The 22,553-nt window shown below is 36.1% G+C and overlaps 1 protein-coding gene across 1 annotated transcript in view; it reads right to left on the minus strand.

Moving 5' to 3' along the window:
• The window catches only part of LOC128169992 (multiple epidermal growth factor-like domains protein 6), a gene marked incomplete at its 3' end in the record, with an annotated part of 76,230 nt that overhangs the window by 41,132 nt on the left and 12,545 nt on the right, over positions 1-22,553 (minus strand). The window lies entirely within an intron of this gene.

Here is a 22,553-nt window from a genome sequence, read left to right on the forward strand (position 1 = left end):
AAAGAAGATTTTTGAAAATTTTCTCTATATATTCCTATGTAAAACTTGATCCCCCGATTGTGGCCCCACCCTACCCCTGGAGACCATGATTTGAACAAACTTGAATCTACACTATCTGAGGATGCTTCCGTTTTAATTTGAGCTTTTTAAGCCTAAAAGTTATTGAGAACAAGATGTTTAAAGATTTTCTCTATGTATTAAAATGTAAAACATGATCCCCCCATTGTGGCCCCACCCTATCCCCGGGGACCATGATTTGACGGACTTAAATCTACACTATCTGAGGATGACTCCACTCAAATTTGAGCTTTCCAGGCCTAATAGTTTTTGAGATGAAGATTTTAAAGATTTTCTATATATATTAATATGTAAAACTTGAACCCCCCATTATGGCCCAACCCTACCTCCAGGTTAACATGATTTTAACAGACTTGAATCTACACTACCTAAGGATGCTTCCATTTTTATTTGAGCTTTTTCTCGCATAAAAGTTTTTGAAAAGAAGATTTTTGAAAATTTTCTCTATATATTCCTATGTAAAATTTGATCCCCAAATTGTGGCCCCACCCTACCCCTTGAGACCATAATTAGAACAAACGTGAATCTACACTACCTGAGGATGCTTCCATTTTTATTTGAGCTTTTCAAGCCTAATAGTTTTTGAGAAGAAGATAATTAAATATTTTCTATATAAATTACTATGTAAAACATGATCCCCCAGTGGGGGCTTCAACCTACCCCCGGGGACCATGATTTGAACAAACCTGAATCTGCACTACCTGAGGATGCTTCTATTTAAATTTGAGCTTTTCAAGCCTAGTAGCTTTTGAGAAGAAGATATTTAAAGATTGTCTCTATATATTACTGTGTAAAACATGATCCCCAAATGTGGCCCCGTTCTACCCCCGGGGGACCATGATTTGAACAAACTTGAATCTACTCTATCTGAGGATGCTTCCACTCAAATTTAAGCTTTCCTCGCCTAATAGTTTTTGAGAAGAAGATTTTAAAAGATTTTCTCTATATATTCCTATGTAAAACTTGATCACCTCCATTGTGGCCCCATCCTACCCCTAAGAACTATGAACAAACTTGAATTAACACTACCTGAGGATGCTTCTATTTTTATTTGAGCTTTCCTGGAATAAAAGTTTTTGAGAAGAAGATATTTAAAGATGTTCTTTATATATTACTATGTAAAACATGATCCCCCAATTGTGGCCCCACCCTAACCCTGGAGACCATGATTTGAACAAACTTAAATCTACACTACCTGAGAATGCTTCCACTCAATTTTGAGCTTTTCAAGCCTAATAGTATTTGAGAAGAAGATTTTTGAAGATTTTCTCAACATATTCCTTTGTAAAAATTGATCCCCCCATTGTTACCCCACCTTACCCCAGGTTACCATGATTTGAACAAACTTGAATCTACACTATCTAAGGATGCTTCCGTTTTAATTTGAGCTTTTTAAGCCTAATAGTTATTGAGAACAAGATGTTTAAAGATTTTCTCTATGTATTAATATGTAAAAACATGATCCCCCCATTGTGGCCCTATCCTATCACCGGGGACTATGATTTGAACAGACTTGAATTTACACTATCTGAGGATGACTCCACTCAAATTTGAGCTTTGCAGGACTAATAATTTTTGAGATGAAAATTTTAAAGATTTTCTTTATATATTAATATGTAAAACTTGATCCCCCCATTATGGCCCAACCCTACCTCCAGGTTACCATGATTTTAACAGACTTGAATCTACACTACCTAAGGATGCTTCCATTTTTATTTGAGCTTTTCTCGCATAAAAGTTTTTGAGAAGAAGATTTTTGAAAATTTTCTCTATATATTCCTATGTAAAACTTGATCCCCCGATTGTGGCCCCACCCTACCCCTGGAGACAATAATTTGATCAAACGTGAATCTACACTACCTGCGGATGCTTCCATTTTTATTCGAGCTTTTCAAGCCTAATAGTTTTTAAGAAGAAGATAATTATATATTTTCTTTATATATTACTATGTAAAACATGATCCCCCAGTAGGAACTTCAACCTACCCCCGGGGACCATGATTTGAATAAACTTGAATCTACACTACCTGATGATGCTTCTATTTTAATTTGAGCTTTTCAAGCCTAGTAGTTTTTGAGAAGAAGATATTTAAAGATTGTCTCTATATATTACTGTGTAAAACATGATCCCCAAATGTGGCCCCGTTCTACCCCCGGGGGACCATGATTTGAACAAACTTGAATCTACTCTATCTGAGGATGCTTCCACTCAAATTTAAGCTTTCCTCGCCTAATAGTTTTTGAGAAGAAGATTTTAAAAGATTTTCTTTATATATTCCTATGTAAAACTTGATCCCATCATTGTGGCCCCACTTTACCCCTAGGAACTATAAGTTAAACAAACTTGAATTAACACTACCTGAGGATGCTTCAATTTTAATTTGAGCTTTTCTGGAATAAAAGTTTTTAAGAAGAAGATTTTTAAAGATTTTCTCCATATATATTCCTTTGTAAAACTTGATCCCCCTAGTTCGCCTCCACCCTACCCCTGGAGACCATGATTTGATCAAATGTGAATCTACACTACCTGAGGATGCTTCCATTTTTATTTGAGCTTTTCAAGCCTAATAGTTTTTGAGAAGAAGATAATTAAATATTTTCTATATATATTACTATGTAAAACATGATCCCCCAGTGGGGGCTTCAACCTACCCCCGGGGACCATGATTTGAACAAACCTGAATCTACACTACCTGAGGATGCTTCTATTTTATTTTGAGCTTTTCAAGCCTAGTAGTTTTTGAGAAGAAGATATTTAAAGATTTTCTATATATATTACTATGTAAAACATGATCCCCCAGTGGGGGCTTCAACCTACCCCGAGGACCATGATTTGAACAAACCTGAATCTACACTACCTGAGGATGCTTCTATTTTAATTTGAGCTTTTCAAGCCTAGTAGTTTTTGAGAAGAAGATATTTAAAGATTTTCTCTATATATTACTGTGTAAAACATGATCCCCACATGTGGCCCCGTTCTACCTCCGGGGGACCATGATTTGAACAAACTTGAATCTACTCTATCTGAAGATGCTTCCACTCAAATTTAAGCTTCCCTGGCCTAACAGTTTTTGAGAAGAAGATTTTTAAAAATGTTTTCTATGTATTCCTATGTAAAACTTGATCCCATCATTGTGGCCCCACCCCACCCCTAGGAACTATGAACAAACTTGAATCTACACTACCTGAGGATGCTTCCATTTTAATTTGACCTTTTCTAGCCTAATTAATTTTGAGAAGAAGATATTTAAAGATGTTTTCTATATATTACTATGTAAAACATGATCCCCCAATTGTGGCCCCACCCTACCCCGGGGACCATGATTTGAACAAAATTGAATCTACACTACCTGAGGATGCTTCTATTTTAATTTGAGCTTTTCAAGCTTAATAGTTTTTAAGAAGAAGATATATAAAGTTTTTCTCTATATATTACTATTTAAAACTTGATCCCCCCCCATTGTGGCCCCGCCCTACCCCCGGGGATCATGATTTAAACAAAATTGATTCTACACTACCTGAGGACGCTTTCACTCGAATTTGAGCTTTTCAAACCTAATAGTTTTGGAAAAGAAGGTTTTGATAAGATTTTCTCCATATATTCCTATGTAAAACTTGATCCCCTCAATTGTGGCCCCACCCTACCCCCAGGGACTATGGTTTTAACAACCTAAAATCTACACTATCTGAGGATGCTTCCACTCAAATTTGAGCTTTTCTGGCATAATAGTTTTTGAGAAGAAGATATTTTAAGATTTTCTCTATATATTACTTTGTAAAACATGATCCCCCAATTGTGGCCCCACCCTATCCCTGGGGACCATGATTTGAACAAACTTGTATCTACACTATCTCAGGATGCTTCCACTCAAATTTGAGTTTTCCTGGCCTAATAGTTTTTGAGAAGAAGATTTTTTAAGATTTTCTCACTATATTTCTATGTAAAACTTAATCCCACCAATTGTGGCCCCACCCTACCCCCAGGGACTATGATTTTAACAAACTCTAATCTACACTATCTGAGGATGCTTTAAGTTTGTTCAAATCATAGTCCCTGTTGGTATGGTGGGGCCACAATGGGAGGATCAAGTTTTACAGAGGAATATATATAGATAATATTTAAAAATTTTCTTCTCAAAGACAATTAGTCTTCACTTACACTACCTGAGGATGCTTCCATTTTAATTTGAGCTTTTCAAGCCTTATATTTTTTTGAGAAGAAGATATTTAAAGATTTGCTCTATATTTTACTATGTAAACCATGATCCCCAAATTGTGGCCCCACCCTATCCCCGGGGACCATGGTTTGAACAAACTTGAATCTACACTATCTGAGGATGCTTCCACTCAAATTTGAGCTTTCTTGGCCTAATAGTTTTTGAGAAGAGGATTTTTAAAGATTTTCTCTATTATGGCCCCACCTTATCCCCAGGTTACCATGATTTCAACAAACTTCACAGGGCGAAAAACCATCTTTAAGCAAGTCCTTAAAGGTGGCTTAAAGGTGACTTAAAGGAGCTTAAAGGCTATACAACCTTTAAGCCGCCTTTAAGTCACCTTTAAGCAAGTGCTTATAGGTCCTTAATGTCCAAACTTCTTTAAGCCACCTTTAAGCCACCTTTAAGCATCTTTAAGTGGCATTTACGCTCTCTTTACACTGCCTTTACACTGTCTTTAAGTGGCCTTTAAGTCAATATTGATCAAGCTGAACAATAAAAACATATATTAAATGCAAATTTAAAGCTCTTTTATAGGGATGGGAGGGGGTCATCCGAGTGATAATATAAATTCCAAGGAAGGGGGGGGGGTGTTCTAGGCGGTTTTAATCGTCGCGCCATTAAACACAGATCGCTATCATCAGCACCACTCCGATGGACACAGATTGCCGTTATAAAATTCTTTATAGTTTTGGGGGGTTTCAAAATTATTGTAAGGATGAGCGCAGTCTGTATCTTAATATGTGCATAAAACTAATTGAAGTATGTTTGTTTCCCATTATAAATTAATCGGTGAAAAAAAAATATCTCTCTCTCTCTCTCTCTCTCTCTCTCTCAGTTCATCCGGTTATTAAACAAAATAAAGATAATGAACCAAAAAATGCATGATTTAATTCGATAATCGGTTTAAGGTTTGTATTTTTTTTCAATTTTCATTATTTCTAACTCTAGATCTGCTAGATACATGTTAAAGATGAAAAGACTCTCAACTGCCTTTGTTATATCGGGCAGGATATTACTGCTTTGTTTGTCTAGACATAGTTTTGTTCGTTTGTGTATATCTAATTAGAGTCCAACTTAAGAAAACCCCTGGAACTAACCGATATATACAAGATATACACAACAGTTGTGTCGTGTGCCCAGGTGCATGTTTGTGTATATCTAATTAAAGTCTATTGTTTGTCCAACTTAAGAAAACCCCTGGAACTAACACAGAATATACAAGATATACACAACAGGTGTGTCGTGTGCCCAGGTGCACGTCGGGCTTTCTTAAGGCGTTGAATCTTAGTATATACGAGTATACGATAAGTCTAGTGAATAAAAGTTAATTTACATTTGTAATTCATTTTCAAAGTATTATTTCCTAGCTCTGGGTTTCAAAAATGTTACGTCTACAAATTAACGATACATGTATGTAAGAGTAAAATCTTGAGGCTAATTAATTAATGTACCGGTGATCATAAATAGGGGTTGATTATTTAAATATATGTATAAGGGTAAATATGTCAAATATACCCGGCCTGGTACATCATACAATTGTATGTACAAGTCATTTGCAATTGCCACATGCAGTAAATACGTCACCGGTAATTGGTATTTTTGTTTGTTATGGAATTGATAGTTCAAAAATCATGTACATACAATTACATGTAAATATTTAAACATATTGGAACGGCGCTGCGATCATGAAAACCGGGGAAATTGCGGGAAATTGAACAAATACCCTAATAGTATCCATGCGCGGATCTAGAGGGGGGGTCGGGGGGGTCCCGACCCCCCTGGAAAATGAAAATTTATTAAATTTACATAGTAAAATTATCGCGAAAATATGCCTCGGACCCCCCTGGCAAACACAATTATCCTTCGGACCCCCCCTGGAAAAATTTTCTGGATCCGCGCATGGTATCAATGCATTTAATAAAAGAAATGATTTCATTTTCTTTCTTACATTTTTATAGCTATAAATTAGATGAACGTATATCTACTCGGTTTAAATTTATTAACTTAGAAAGCCTACTATAGTGAACTTAACGGTTTCCATTTAGGTATAATATATTTTTGTTCACTGAAGACCAAGTTCCGTATTTCATTCTAAATACATGCATGCATGTAATTTATAAATTAGATATAATTGATTGTTACAAACTGAATGGTTTGTAAAAATATTTTCAAGTAAACACATTCAATACAGTGATTCAATATCCACTGATATATAGGATATAAAAACGATTATACATATGTTAGTTGCCGTGGCGCAGAGGAAGTGTGGTGATGCTAGTATACTAAGGGTCCAGGGTTCAATTCTCGCCGTGGCCGTTTTTTTGTTTTGTTTTTTTTAATTAATATCCGTTTTAATACCTTTTCTTTCATAAAGTTAGTACATTTTGTTGGAAATTAAGCACAATATTGAAAAAAAAAATTTTTAATGGCTTAAAGGTGGCTTAAAGGTAGCTTAAAGGTGGCTTAAAGGTGGCTTAAAGAAGTTTGGACATTAAGGACCTATAAGTTGTCCTTAAAGGTGGCTTAAAGGTGGCTTAAAGATAGTCTTTAAGCTGCCTTTAAGCCATCTTTACGCTTTCTTTAAGCCACCTTTAAGCAACACATATAGCTTAAAGGTGGCTTAAAGATCGTCTTTAAGCTACCTTTAAACACCTTTAAGCAATCTTTAAGGAGGACTTAAAGATGGTCATTCATCCTGTGCTTGAATCTACACTACCTAAGGATGCTTCCATTTTAATTTGAACTTTTCTGGCATAATAGTTTTTGAGAAGAAGACTTTTGAAAATTTTCTCTATATATTCCTATGTAAAACTTGATCCCCAAATTGTGGCCCCACCCTACCCCTGGAGACCATGATTTGAACAAACTTGAAACTACACTATCTGAGGATGCTTCCAATCAAATTTGAGCTTTCCTGGCCTAATAGTTTTTAAGTAGAAGATTTTAAAGATTTTCTTAATATATTTATATGTAAAACTTGATCCCCCCATTATGGCCCAACCCTACCCCCAGGTTACCATGATTTTAACAGACTTGATTCTACACTATCTAAGGATGCTTCCATTTTTATTTGAGCTTTTCTCGCGTAATAGTTTTTGAGAAGAAGATTTTTGAAAATTTTCTCTATATATTCCTATGTAAAATTTGATCCCCCAATTGTGGCCCTACCCTTCCCCTGGAGACTATACTTTGAACAAACGTTAATCTACACATCCTGAGGATGCTTCCATTTTTATTTGAGCTTTTCAAGCCTAATAGTTTTTGAGAAGAAGATAATTAAATATTTTCTATATAAATTACTATGTAAAACATGATCCCCCAGTGGGGGCTTCAACCTACCTCCGGGGACCATGATTTGAACAAACCTGAATCTACACTACCTGAGGATGCTTTTATTTTAATTTGAGCTTTTCAAGCCTTGTAGTTTTTGAGAAGAAGATATTTAAAGATTTTCTCTATATATTACTGTGTAAAACATGATCCCCAAATGTGGCCCCGTTCTACCCCCGGGGGACCATGATTTGAATAAACTTGAATGTACTCTATCTGAGGATGCTTCCACTCAAATTTGAGCTTTCCTGGCCTAATAGTTTTTGAGAAGAAAATTTTCGAAGATTTTCTCTCTATTTTCCTATGTAAAACTTGATCCCATCATTGTGGCCCCACCCTACCCCTAGGAACTAAGAACAAACTTGAATCTACACTACCTGAGGATGCTTCCATTTTAATTTGACCTTTTCTGGCCTAATTAATTTTGAGAAGAAGATATTTAAAGATGTTTTCTATATATTACTATGTAAAACATGATCCCCCAATTGTGGCCTTACCCAACCCCGGGGACCATGATTTGAACAAAATTGAATCTACACTACCTGAGGATGCTTCTATTTTAATTTGAGCTTTTCAAGCCTAGTAGTTTTTGAGAAGAAGATATTTAAAGATTTTCTCTATATATTACTGTGTAAAACATGATCCCCAAATGTGACCCCGTTCTACACCCGGGGGACCATGATTTGAAGAAACCTGAATCTACTCTATCTGATGATGCTTCCACTGAAAATTGAGCTCTCCTGGCTAAATAGTTTTTGAGAAGAAGATTTTTAAAAAATTTCTGTATATATTTCTATGTAAAACTGTTTCCCTACATTCTGGCCCCACCTCACCCTAGGTTACCATTAATTGAACAAACTTGAATCTACTCTATCTGATTATGCTTTGACTCAAATTTGAGCTTTCCTGGCCTAAAACTTTCTGGGAAGAAGATCTTTAAAGATTTTCTCTATATATTCCTATGTAAAACTTGATCCCATCATTGTGGCCCCACCCTACCCCTAGGAACTATGAACAAACTTGAATCTACACTACCTGAGGATGCTTCCATTTTAATTTGACCTTTTCTGGCCTAATTAATTTTGAGAAGAAGATATTTAAAGATGTTTTCTATATATTACTATGTAAAACATGATCCCCCAATTGTGGCCTTACCCAACCCCAGGGACCATGATTTGAACAAAATTGAATCTACACTACCTGAAGATGCTTCTATTTTAATTTGAGCTTTTCAAGCCTAATAGTCTTTTAAAAAATTTATGTATATATTCCTATGTAAAACTGTTTCCCTACATTCTGGCCCCACCTCACCCTAGGTTACAATTATTTCACTATCTGATAATGCTTTGACTCAAATTTAAGCTTTCCTGGCCTAATACTTTCTGGGAAGAAGATTTTTGAAGATTTTCTCTGTATATTCTTATGTAAAACTTGATCCTATCATTGTGGCCCCACCCTTGAATCTACACTATCTGAGGTTGCTTCCACTCAAATTTGAGCTTTCCTGGCCTAATAGTTTTTGAGAGGAAGATTTTTAAAAAGATTTTAAAAAAAATTCTCTATATATTCCTATGTAAAAATTCTTCCCCCCATTCTGGTACCACCTTACCATAGGTTTAGATGATTTGAACAAACATGATCCAGCAATTGTGGCCCGAACCTACCCCCGGGGACCATAATTTGAACGAACCTGAATTTACACTACCTGAGGATGCTTCCATTTTTATATGAGCTTTTCAAGCCTAAGGGTTTTTGAGAAGAAGATATTTAAAGATTTTCTCTATATATTACAATGTAAAACATGATCCCCCAATTTTGGCCCCACCCCATCCCCGGGACCATGATTTGAACAAATTTGAATGTACACTACCTGAGGATGCTTCCATTTTAATTTGAGCTTTTCAAGCCTAATAGTCTTTGAGAAGAAGATCTTTAAAGACTTTCTCTATATATTACTATGTAAAACATGATCCCCCAATTGTGGCCCCACCTTACCCTAGGTTACCATGATTTGAATAAACTTGAATCTACACTATCTGAGGATGCTTCCACTCAAATTTGAGCTTTCCTGGCCTAATAGTTTTTCAGAAGAAGATATTTAAAGATTTTCTCTATACATTACTATGTAAAACATGATCCCCCAATTGTGGCCCCACCCTATCCCCGGGGACCATGATTTGAACGAACCTGAATCTACTCTATCTGAGGATGCTTCCACTCAAATTTGAGCTTTCCTGGCCTAATAGTTTTTGAGAAGAGGATTTTTAAAGATTTTCTCTTTATATTCCTATGCAAAACTTTATCTCCCTATGGTGGCTCCACCTTACCCCAGGTTACCATTATTTGAACAAACTTGAATCTACACTATCTGAGGTTGCTTCCACTCAAATTTGAGCTTATCTGGCCTAATAGTTTTTGAGAAGAAAATTTTCGAAGATTTTCTCTATATTTTCCTATGTAAAACTTGATCCCCTCCATTGTGGCCCCACCCTACCCCCAGGGACTATGATTTTAACAAACTTGAATCTACACTACCTGAAGATGCTTCCATTTTAATTTGAGGTTTTCTTGTCTGATAGTTTTTGAGAAGCTTTTTGAATATTTTCTCTATATATTCCTTTGTAAAACTTGAACCACTCCATTGTGGCCCCACCCTTTCCCCAGAGACTATGATTTTCATAAACTTGAGTCTACACTACCTGAGGATGCTTCCACTCAAATTTGAGCTTTCCTGGCCTAATAGTTTTTTAGAAGAAGATTTTTAAAGATTTTCTCTATATATCCCTATGTTAACTTGATCACCCCAATTGTGGTCCCCCGTTCTACCCCCAGGGATATGATTTGAACAACCTTGCTTCTACACTACCTGCGGATGCTTCCATTTTAATTTTAGCTTTTCAGGCCTAATATTTTTTGAGAAGAAGACTTCTGAAGATTTTCTCTATATATTCCTTTCTATAACTTGATCACCCTATTGTTGCCCCACCCTACCTCTGGAGACCATGATTTGAACATATTTGAATCTACACTCTCTGAGGATGCTTCCTCTCAAATTTGAGATTTTTAAGCCTAATAGTTTATGAGAAGAAGATATTTAAATTTTTTCTCTATATATTACTATGTAAAACATGATCCCCCAATTGTGGCCCCACCCTTTCTCCGGGGACCATGATTTGAACAAACTTGAATCTACACTATCTGAGGATACTTCCACTCAAGTTTGAGCTTTCCTGGACTAATAGTTTTTGAGAAGAAGATTTTTGAATATTTTCTCTATATATTCCTATGTAAAACTTGATCCCATCATTGTGGCCCCACCCTTCCCCCCAGGGATTATGATTTGAACAAAGTTGAATCTACACTATCTGATTATGCTTTGACTCAAATTTGAGCTTTCCTGGCCTAATACTTTCTGGGAAGAAGATTTTTGAAGATTTTCTTTATATATTCCTATGGAAAACTTGATCCTATCATTGTGGCCCCACCCTACCCCCAGGGACTATGAGTTTAACAAACTTGAATTAACACTTCCTGAGGATGCTTCCAATTTAATTTGAGCTTTTTTGGCATAAAAGTTTTTGAGAAGAAGATATTTAAAGATTTTCTCTATATATAATAACATAATAGTTTTTGAGAAGAAGATTTTTGAAGATTTTCTCTATAAATTCCTATGTAAAACTTTATCCTATCATTGTGGCCCCACCCTACCCCCAGGGACTATGAGTTTAACAAACTTGAATTAACACTTCCTGAGGATGTTTCCATTTTAATTTGAGCTTTTTTGGCATAAAAGTTTTTGAGAAGAAGATATTTAAAGATTTTCTTTATATATAATAACATAATAGTTTTTGAGAAGAAGATTTTTGAAGATTTTCTCTATAAATTCCTATGTAAAACTTGATCCCCCCATTGTGGCCCCATGCTATCCCGGGAGACCATGATTTGAACAAACTTGAATCTACACTACCTAACGATGCTTCAATTTTAATTTGAACTTTTTTGGCATAAAAGTTTTTGAGAAGAAGATTTTTAAAGATTTTCTCTATACATTCCTTTGAAAAACTTAATCCCCCTATTGTGGTTTCACCCTACCCCTGGAGACCATGATTTGAATAAAATTGAATCTACACTACCTGAACATGCTTCCATTTTAATTTGAGCTTCTCAAGCTAAATAGTGTTTGGGAAGAAGATATTTAAAGATTTTCTCTATATATTACGTTGTAAAACTTGATCCCCCCATTGTGGCCCCACCTTACCCCAGGTTACCATGATTTTAACAAACTGGAATCTACACTATCTGAGGATGCTTCCACTTAAATGTGAGCTTTTCTGGCATAATAGTTTTTGAGAAGAAGATTTTTAAAGATTTTCTCTATATATTCCTATGTAAGACATGATCCCTCAATTGTGGCCCCGCCCTTACCCTGGAGACCATGATTTTAACAAACTTCAATCTACACTACCTGAGAATGCTTCCACTTAATTTTGAGCTTTTCAAGCCTAATAGTTTTTGAGAAGAAGATATTTAAAGATTTTCTCTATATATTCCTATGTAAGACATGATCCCCAAATTTTCCCCACCCTACCCCCGGGGACCATGATTTGAACATACTTGAATCTACACTCTCTGAGGATGCTTCCTCTTAAATTTGAGCTTTCCTAGCCTAAACTTTTATTAGATGAAGATGTTTAAAGATTTTCTCTATATATTAATATGTAAAAGTTGATCCCCCTATTGTAGCCCCACCCCACCCCCAGGGAGTATGATTTTAGCAAACTTGAATCTACACTACCTTAGGATGCTTTAAGTTTGTTCAAATCATAGTCCCTGTGGGTAGGGTGGGGCCACAATAGGGTGTTCAAATTTAACAGAGGAATATATAGAGATATTATTAAAAAATCTTCTTAAAGACGATCAGGCTTGACGAACACTACCTGAAGATGCTTCCATTTTAATTTGAGCTTTTCAAGCCTAATAGTTTTTGAGAAGATGATATTTCAAGATGTTCTCTATATATTACTATGTAAAACATGATCCCCCAATTGTGGCCCCACCCTATTCCCGGGGACCATGATTTGAACAAACTGGGATCTACTCTATCTGAGGATGCTTCCACTCAGATTTCAGCTTTTTTGGCATAATAGGTTTTAAGAAAAAGATGTTTGAAGATTGTCTCTATATATTCCTTGGTAAGACATGATCCCCCAATTGTGGCCCCACCCTAACCCTGGAGACAATGAATGAACAAACTTGAATGTACACTATCTGAAGATGCTTCCTCTCAAGTTTGAGCTTTCCTGGCCTAACTGTTTTTGAGATGAAGATGTTTCAAGATTTTCCCTATATATTAATATGTAAAATTTGATCCCCCTATTGTGGGCCCAGCCTACCCCCAGGGAGTATGATTTGAACAAAATTGAATCTACGCTATCTGAGGATGCTTCCACTAAAATTTGAGCTTTCCTGGCCTAATAGTTTTTGAGAGGAAGATTTTTAAAAAGATTTTTAAAAAATTTCTCTATATATTCCTATGTAAAAATTCTTCCCACCATTCTGGCACCACCTTACCCTAGGTTAAGATGATTTGAACAAACATGATCCAGCAATTGTGGCCCGAACATACCCACGGGGACAATAATTTGAACGAACCTGAATTTACACTACCTGAGGATGCTTCCATTTTTATATGAGCTTTTCAAGCCTAAGGGTTTTTGAGAAGAAGATATTTAAAGATTTTCTCTATATATTACAATGTAAAACATGATCCCCCAATTTTGGCCCCACCCCATCCCCGGGACCACGCAGGGGTGTTAAGGAAGCATATGGCCAATTAAGCGTCTTATTTTTACTGTTATATTCAAAATCGTGAAATTAAATAATTATTTTGAATAAGATCAAAAACTTAGTATTATCCTTTAAAATGGACGTCAGTGCAATAAAATCGGGTAGTACATTACTGCCACATTGGTACATTATCACGTGACAACTATAAATAGTTTACATATATTCCTTAACATAAAATGAGATAGAACAACACTACCCCACGGTTTCCAAAATAAAATAAGCATACCAAGTGAAAGCAAAACATCTCAGTTTAATCAAAACCGCTGCTAGAATCCTATGTTTGTTCTTATTAAAAAGTTATTTATCCGGTTCTAGTAAAACCTTCCCAACTTTTATATAGTTTGCACGGAAAACGGCAAATTGCATCAAAACAACACACAACATGGGATTCTAGCAGCACTTTTCAATTTAAGCATTGATCAAACTAACGATACGTATAAAATTTCAAGTTCAATATATACGGGGTAGTGTTGTTCTAGTCGGATTTTTACATCGTAAACAACGACAGAGGAAAGCCTGGCCGATAAATAAAAGCAAATTTACATACCTTTTAGCGAATGATTGATAAAACTAACATCTCTCCCAGTATTCTTATGTTCAATTCTCAATGAATCACACCACAGTACTTTATTAGAGTTCTTCGATCAGTTATATTTTGAATATGTTTACAATGCTTTCCGATCAAATTCACACGACATTCAACTTTTAGTCATGACGTCATCAATGTGTAAATCTACGTAACACAAACTAATTTCTGGAAAAAATTGTCTTCAGTATTTTTTATTTGTTTTTGATCTACGTTTCGTTGCTTAGATATTTGAATATGTACATAATAACTAAGATTTGTGATTTCACGGAATTACATGCAACTCAGATTCCATATGCTTCCTTAACACCCCCGCGCATGATTTGTACACTACCTGAGGATGCTTCCATTTTAATTTGAGCTTTTCAATCCTAATAGTCTTTGAGAAGAAGATCTTTAAAGATTTTCTCTATACATTACTATGTAAAACATGATCCCCCAATTGTGGCCCCACCTTACCCTAGGTAACCATGATTTGAATAAACTTGAATCTACACTATCTGAGGATGCTTCCACTCAAATTTGAGCTTTCCTGACTTAATAGTTTTTGAGAAGAAGATTTTTGAAGATTTTCTGTGTATATTCCTATGAAAAACTTAATCACCCTAATTGTGGTCCCACCCTACCCCCAAATACTATGATTTTAGCAAACTTTAATCTACACTATCTGAGGATTCTTCAAGTTTGTTCAAATCATAGTCCCTGTGGGTATGGTGGGGCCGCAATAGGGGGATCAAGTTTGACAGAGGAATATATAGGGATAATATTTAAAAATCTTCTTCTCAAAGAGTATTAGGCTTGACTTACACTATCTTAGGATGCTTCCATTTTAATTTGAGCTTTTCAAGTTTAATACTTTTTTGAAAAGAAGATATTTAAAGATTTTCTCTATATACGTATTACTATGTAAAACATGATCCCCCAATTGTGGCCCCACCCTATCCCCGGGGACCATGATTTGAACGAACCTGAATCTACTCTATCTGAGGATGCTTCCACTCAAATTTGAGCTTTCCTGGCCTAATCGTTTTTGAGAAGAGGATTTTTAAAGATTTTCTCTTTATATTCCTATGGAAAACTTTATCCCCCTTTGGTGGCTCCACCTTACCCCAGGTTACCATTATTTGAACAAACTTGAATCTACACTACCTGAGGATGCTTTAAGTTTGTTCAAATCATAGTCCCTGTGGGTAGGGTGGGGCCACAATAGGGTGTTCAAATTTAACAGAGGAATATATAGAGATATTATTAAAAAATCTTCTTAAAGACGATTAGGCTTAACGAACACTACCTGAAAATGCTTCCATTTTAATTTGAGCTTTTCAAGCCTAATAGTTTTTGAGAAGAAGATATTTAAAGATGTTCTCTATATATTACTATGTAAAACATGATCCCCCAATTGTGGCCCCACCCTATTCCCGGGGACCATGATTTGAACAAACTGGAATCTACTCTATCTGAGGATGCTTCCACTCAGATTTCAGCTTTTTTGGCATAATAGGTTTTAAGAAAAAGATTTTTGAAGATTGTCTCTATATATTCCTTTGTAAGACATGATCCCCCAACTGTGGCCCCACCCTAACCCTGGAGACAATGAATGAACAAACTTGAATGTACACTATCTGAAGATGCTTCCTCTCAAATTTGAGCTTTCCTGGCCTAACTGTTTTTGAGATGAAGATGTTTCAAGATTTTCCCTATATATTAATATGTAAAATTTGATCCCCCTATTGTGGGCCCAGCCTACCCCCAGGGAGTATGATTTGAACAAAATTGAATCTACGCTATCTGAGGATGCTTCCACTAAAATTTGAGCTTTCCTGGCCTAATAGTTTTTGAGAGGAAGATTTTTAAAAAGATTTTTAAAAAATTTCTCTATATATTCCTATGTAAAAATTCTTCCCACCATTCTGGCACCACCTTACCCTAGGTTAAGATGATTTGAACAAACATGATCCAGCAATTGTGGCCCGAACATACCCCCGGGGACAATAATTTGAACGAACCTGAATTTACACTACCTGAGGATGCTTCCATTTTTATATGAGCTTTTCAAGCCTAAGGGTTTTTGAGAAGAAGATATTTAAAGATTTTCTCTATATATTACAATGTAAAACATGATCCCCCAATTTTGGCCCCACCCCATCCCCGGGACCATGATTTGTACACTACCTGAGGATGCTTCCATTTTAATTTGAGCTTTTCAATCCTAATAGTCTTTGAGAAGAAGATCTTTAAAGATTTTTTCTCTATACATTACTATGTAAAACATGATCCCCCAATTGTGGCCCCACTTACCCTAGGTAACCATGATTTGAATAAACTTGAATCTACACTATCTGAGGATGCTTCCACTCAAATTTGAGCTTTCCTGACTTAATAGTTTTTGAGAAGAAGATTTTTGAAAATTTTCTGTGTATATTCCTATTAAAAACTTAATCACCCTAATTGTGGTCCCACCCTACCCCGAAATACTATGATTTTAGCAAGCTTTAATCTACACTATCTGAGGATTCTTCAAGTTTGTTCAAATCATAGTCCCTGTGGGTATGGTGGGGCCGCAATAGGGGGATCAAGTTTGACAGTCAAGTCTTCTTCTCAAACAGTATTAGGCTTGACTTACACTACCTGAGGATGCTTCCATTTTAATTTGAGCTTTTCAAGTTTAATACTTTTTTGAAAAGAAGATATTTAAAGATTTTCTCTATATACGTATTACTATGTAAAACATGATCCCCCAATTGTGGCCCCACCCTATCCCCGGGGACCATGATTTGAACGAACCTGAATCTACTCTATCTGAGGATGCTTCCACTCAAATTTGAGCTTTCCTGGCCTAATAGTTTTTGAGAAGAGGATTTTTAAAGATTTTCTCTTTATATTCCTATGCAAAACTTTATCCCCCTTTGGTGGCTCCACCTTACCCCAGGTTACCATTATTTGAACAAACTTGAATCTACACTACCTGAGGATGCTTTAAGTTTGTTCAAATCATAGTCCCTGTGGGTAGGGTGGGGCCACAATAGGGTGTTCAAATTTAACAGAGGAATATATAGAGATATTATTAAAAAATCTTCTTAAAGACGATTAGGCTTGACGAACACTACCTGAAAATGCTTCCATTTTAATTTGAGCTTTTCAAGCCTAATAGTTTTTGAGAAGAAGATATTTCAAGATGTTCTCTATATATTACTATGTAAAACATGATCCCCCAATTGTGGCCCCACCCTATTCCCGGGGACCATGATTTGAACAAACTGGAATCTACTCTATCTGAGGATGCTTCCACTCAGATTTCAGCTTTTTTGGCATAATAGGTTTTAAGAAAAAGATTTTTGAAGATTGTCTCTATATATTCCTTTGTAAGACATGATCCCCCAATTGTGGCCCCACCCTAACCCTGGAGACAATGAATGAACAAACTTGAATGTACACTATCTGAAGATGCTTCCTCTCAAATTTGAGCTTTCCTGGCCTAACTGTTTTTGAGATGAAGATGTTTCAAGATTTTCCCTATATATTAATATGTAAAATTTGATCCCCCTATTGTGGGCCCAGCATACCCCCAGGGAGTATGATTTGAACAAAATTGAATCTACGCTATCTGAGGATGCTTCCACTAAAATTTGAGCTTTCCTGGCCTAATAGTTTTTGAGAGGAAGATTTTTAAAAAGATTTTTAAAAAATTTCTCTATATATTCCTATGTAAAAATTCTTACCACCATTCTGGCACCACCTTACCCTAGGTTAAGATGATTTGAACAAACATGATCCAGCAATTGTGGCCCGAACATACCCCCGGGGACAATAATTTGAACGAACCTGAATTTACACTACCTGAGGATGCTTCCATTTTTATATGAGCTTTTCAAGCCTAAGGGTTTTTGAGAAGAAGATATTTAAAGATTTTCTCTATATATTACAATGTAAAACATGATCCCCCAATTTTGCCCCCACCCCATCCCCGGGACCATGATTTGTACACTACCTGAGGATGCTTCCATTTTAATTTGAGCTTTTCAATCCTAATAGTCTTTGAGAAGAAGATCTTTAAAGATTTTCTCTATACATTACTATGTAAAACATGATCCCCCAATTGTGGCCCCACTTACCCTAGGTAACCATGATTTGAATAAACTTGAATCTACACTATCTGAGGATGCTTCCACTCAAATTTGAGCTTTCCTGACTTAATAGTTTTTGAGAAGAAGATTTTTGAAGATTTTCTGTGTATATTCCTATGAAAAACTTAATCACCCTAATTGTGGTCCCACCCTACCCCGAAATACTATGATTTTAGCAAGCTTTAATCTACACTATCTGAGGATTCTTCAAGTTTGTTCAAATCATAGTCCCTGTGGGTATGGTGGGGCCGCAATAGGGGGATCAAGTTTGACAGTCAAGTCTTCTTCTCAAACAGTATTAGGCTTGACTTACACTACCTGAGGATGCTTCCATTTTAATTTGAGCTTTTCAAGTTTAATACTTTTTTGAAAAGAAGATATTTAAAGATTTTCTCTATATACGTATTACTATGTAAAACATGATCCCCCAATTGTGGCCCCACCCTATCCCCGGGGACCATGATTTGAACGAACCTGAATCTACTCTATCTGAGGATGCTTCCACTCAAATTTGAGCTTTCCTGGCCTAATAGTTTTTGAGAAGAGGATTTTTAAAGATTTTCTCTTTATATTCCTATGCAAAACTTTATCCCCCTTTGGTGGCTCCACCTTACCCCAGGTTACCATTATTTGAACAAACTTGAATCTACACTACCTGAGGATGCTTTAAGTTTGTTCAAATCATAGTCCCTGTGGGTAGGGTGGGGCCACAATAGGGTGTTCAAATTTAACAGAGGAATATATAGAGATATTATTAAAAAATCTTCTTAAAGACGATTAGGCTTGACGAACACTACCTGAAAATGCTTCCATTTTAATTTGAGCTTTTCAAGCCTAATAGTTTTTGAGAAGAAGATATTTAAAGGTGTTCTCTATATATTACTATGTAAAACATGATCCCCCAATTGTGGCCCCACCCTATTCCCGGGGACCATGATTTGAACAAACTGGAATCTACTCTATCTGAGGATGCTTCCACTCAGATTTCAGCTTTTTTGGCATAATAGGTTTTAAGAAAAAGATTTTTGAAGATTGTCTCTATATATTCCTTTGTAAGACATGATCCCCCAATTGTGGCCCCACCCTAACCCTGGAGACAATGAATGAACAAACTTGAATGTACACTATCTGAAGATGCTTCCTCTCAAATTTGAGCTTTCCTGGCCTAACTGTTTTTGAGATGAAGATGTTTCAAGATTTTCCCTATATATTAATATGTAAAATTTGATCCCCCTATTGTGGGCCCAGCATACCCCCAGGGAGTATGATTTGAACAAAATTGAATCTACGCTATCTGAGGATGCTTCCACTAAAATTTGAGCTTTCCTGGCCTAATAGTTTTTGAGAGGAAGATTTTTAAAAAGATTTTTAAAAAATTTCTCTATATATTCCTATGTAAAAATTCTTACCACCATTCTGGCACCACCTTACCCTAGGTTAAGATGATTTGAACAAACATGATCCAGCAATTGTGGCCCGAACATACCCCCGGGGACAATAATTTGAACGAACCTGAATTTACACTACCTGAGGATGCTTCCATTTTTATATGAGCTTTTCAAGCCTAAGGGTTTTTGAGAAGAAGATATTTAAAGATTTTCTCTATATATTACAATGTAAAACATGATCCCCCAATTTTGCCCCCACCCCATCCCCGGGACCATGATTTGTACACTACCTGAGGATGCTTCCATTTTAATTTGAGCTTTTCAATCCTAATAGTCTTTGAGAAGAAGATCTTTAAAGATTTTCTCTATACATTACTATGTAAAACATGATCCCCCAATTGTGGCCCCACTTACCCTAGGTAACCATGATTTGAATAAACTTGAATCTACACTATCTGAGGATGCTTCCACTCAAATTTGAGCTTTCCTGACTTAATAGTTTTTGAGAAGAAGATTTTTGAAGATTTTCTGTGTATATTCCTATGAAAAACTTAATCACCCTAATTGTGGTCCCACCCTACCCCCAAATACTATGATTTTAGCAAGCTTTAATCTACACTATCTGAGGATTCTTCAAGTTTGTTCAAATCATAGTCCCTGTGGGTATGGTGGGGCCGCAATAGGGGGATCAAGTTTGACAGTCAAGTCTTCTTCTCAAACAGTATTAGGCTTGACTTACACTACCTGAGGATGCTTCCATTTTAATTTGAGCTTTTCAAGTTTAATACTTTTTTGAAAAGAAGATATTTAAAGATTTTCTCTATATACGTATTACTATGTAAAACATGATCCCCCAATTGTGGCCCCACCCTATCCCCGGGGACCATGATTTGAACGAACCTGAATCTACTCTATCTGAGGATGCTTCCACTCAAATTTGAGCTTTCCTGGCCTAATAGTTTTTGAGAAGAGGATTTTTAAAGATTTTCTCTTTATATTCCTATGCAAAACTTTATCCCCCTTTGGTGGCTCCACCTTACCCCAGGTTACCATTATTTGAACAAACTTGAATCTACACTACCTGAGGATGCTTTAAGTTTGTTCAAATCATAGTCCCTGTGGGTAGGGTGGGGCCACAATAGGGTGTTCAAATTTAACAGAGGAATATATAGAGATATTATTAAAAAATCTTCTTAAAGACGATTAGGCTTGACGAACACTACCTGAAAATGCTTCCATTTTAATTTGAGCTTTTCAAGCCTAATAGTTTTTGAGAAGAAGATATTTAAAGATGTTCTCTATATATTACTATGTAAAACATGATCCCCCAATTGTGGCCCCACCCTATTCCCGGGGACCATGATTTGAACAAACTGGAATCTACTCTATCTGAGGATGCTTCCACTCAGATTTCAGCTTTTTTGGCATAATAGGTTTTAAGAAAAAGATTTTTGAAGATTGTCTCTATATATTCCTTTGTAAGACATGATCCCCCAATTGTGGCCCCACCCTAACCCTGGAGACAATGAATGAACAAACTTGAATGTACACTATCTGAAGATGCTTCCTCTCAAATTTGAGCTTTCCTGGCCTAACTGTTTTAGAGATGAAGATGTTTCAAGATTTTCCCTATATATTAATATGTAAAATTTGATCCCCCTATTGTGGGCCCAGCCTACCCCCAGGGAGTATGATTTGAACAAAATTGAATCTACGCTATCTGAGGATGCTTCCACTAAAATTTGAGCTTTCCTGGCCTAATAGTTTTTGAGAGGAAGATTTTTAAAAAGATTTTTAAAAAATTTCTCTATATATTCCTATGTAAAAATTCTTACCACCATTCTGGCACCACCTTACCCTAGGTTAAGATGATTTGAACAAACATGATCCAGCAATTGTGGCCCGAACATACCCCCGGGGACAATAATTTGAACGAACCTGAATTTACACTACCTGAGGATGCTTCCATTTTTATATGAGCTTTTCAAGCCTAAGGGTTTTTGAGAAGAAGATATTTAAAGATTTTCTCTATATATTACAATGTAAAACATGATCCCCCAATTTTGGCCCCACCCCATCCCCGGGACCATGATTTGTACACTACCTGAGGATGCTTCCATTTTAATTTGAGCTTTTCAATCCTAATAGTCTTTGAGAAGAAGATCTTTAAAGATTTTCTCTATACATTACTATGTAAAACATGATGCTCCAATTGTGGCCCCACCTTACCCTAGGTAACCATGATTTGAATAAACTTGAATCTACACTATCTGAGGATGCTTCCACTCAAATTTGAGCTTTCCTGACTTAATAGTTTTTGAGAAGAAGATTTTTGAAGATTTTCTCTGTATATTCCTATGAAAAACTTAATCACCCTAATTGTGGTCCCACCCTACCCCCAAATATTATGATTTTAGCAAACTTTAATCTACACTATCTGAGGATTCTTCAAGTTTGTTCAAATCATAGTCCCTGTGGGTATGGTGGGGCCGCAATAGGGGGATCAAGTTTGACAGAGGAATATATAGGGATAATATTTAAAAATCTTCTTCTCAAAGAGTATTAGGCTTGACTTACACTACCTGAGGATGCTTCCATTTTAATTTGAGCTTTTCAAGTTTAATACTTTTTTGAAAAGAAGATATTTAAAGATTTTCTCTATATACGTATTACTATGTAAAACATGATCCCCCAATTGTGGCCCCACCCTATCCCCGGGGACCATGATTTGAACGAACCTGAATCCACTCTATCTGAGGATGCTTCCACTCAAATTTGAGCTTTCCTGGCCTAATAGTTTTTGAGAAGAGGATTTCTAAAGATTTTCTCTTTATATTCCTATGCAAAACTTTATCCCCCTATGGTGGCTCCACCTTACCCCAGGTTACCATTATTTGAACAAACTTGAATCTACACTATCTGAGGTTGCTTCCACTCAAATTTGAGCTTTCCTGGCCTAATAGTTTTTGAGAAGAAAATTT

The sequence above is a fragment of the Crassostrea angulata genome, unplaced genomic scaffold (genome assembly GCF_025612915.1).
Source record: "Crassostrea angulata isolate pt1a10 unplaced genomic scaffold, ASM2561291v2 HiC_scaffold_272, whole genome shotgun sequence".
NCBI lineage: Eukaryota > Metazoa > Mollusca > Bivalvia > Ostreida > Ostreidae > Magallana > Magallana angulata.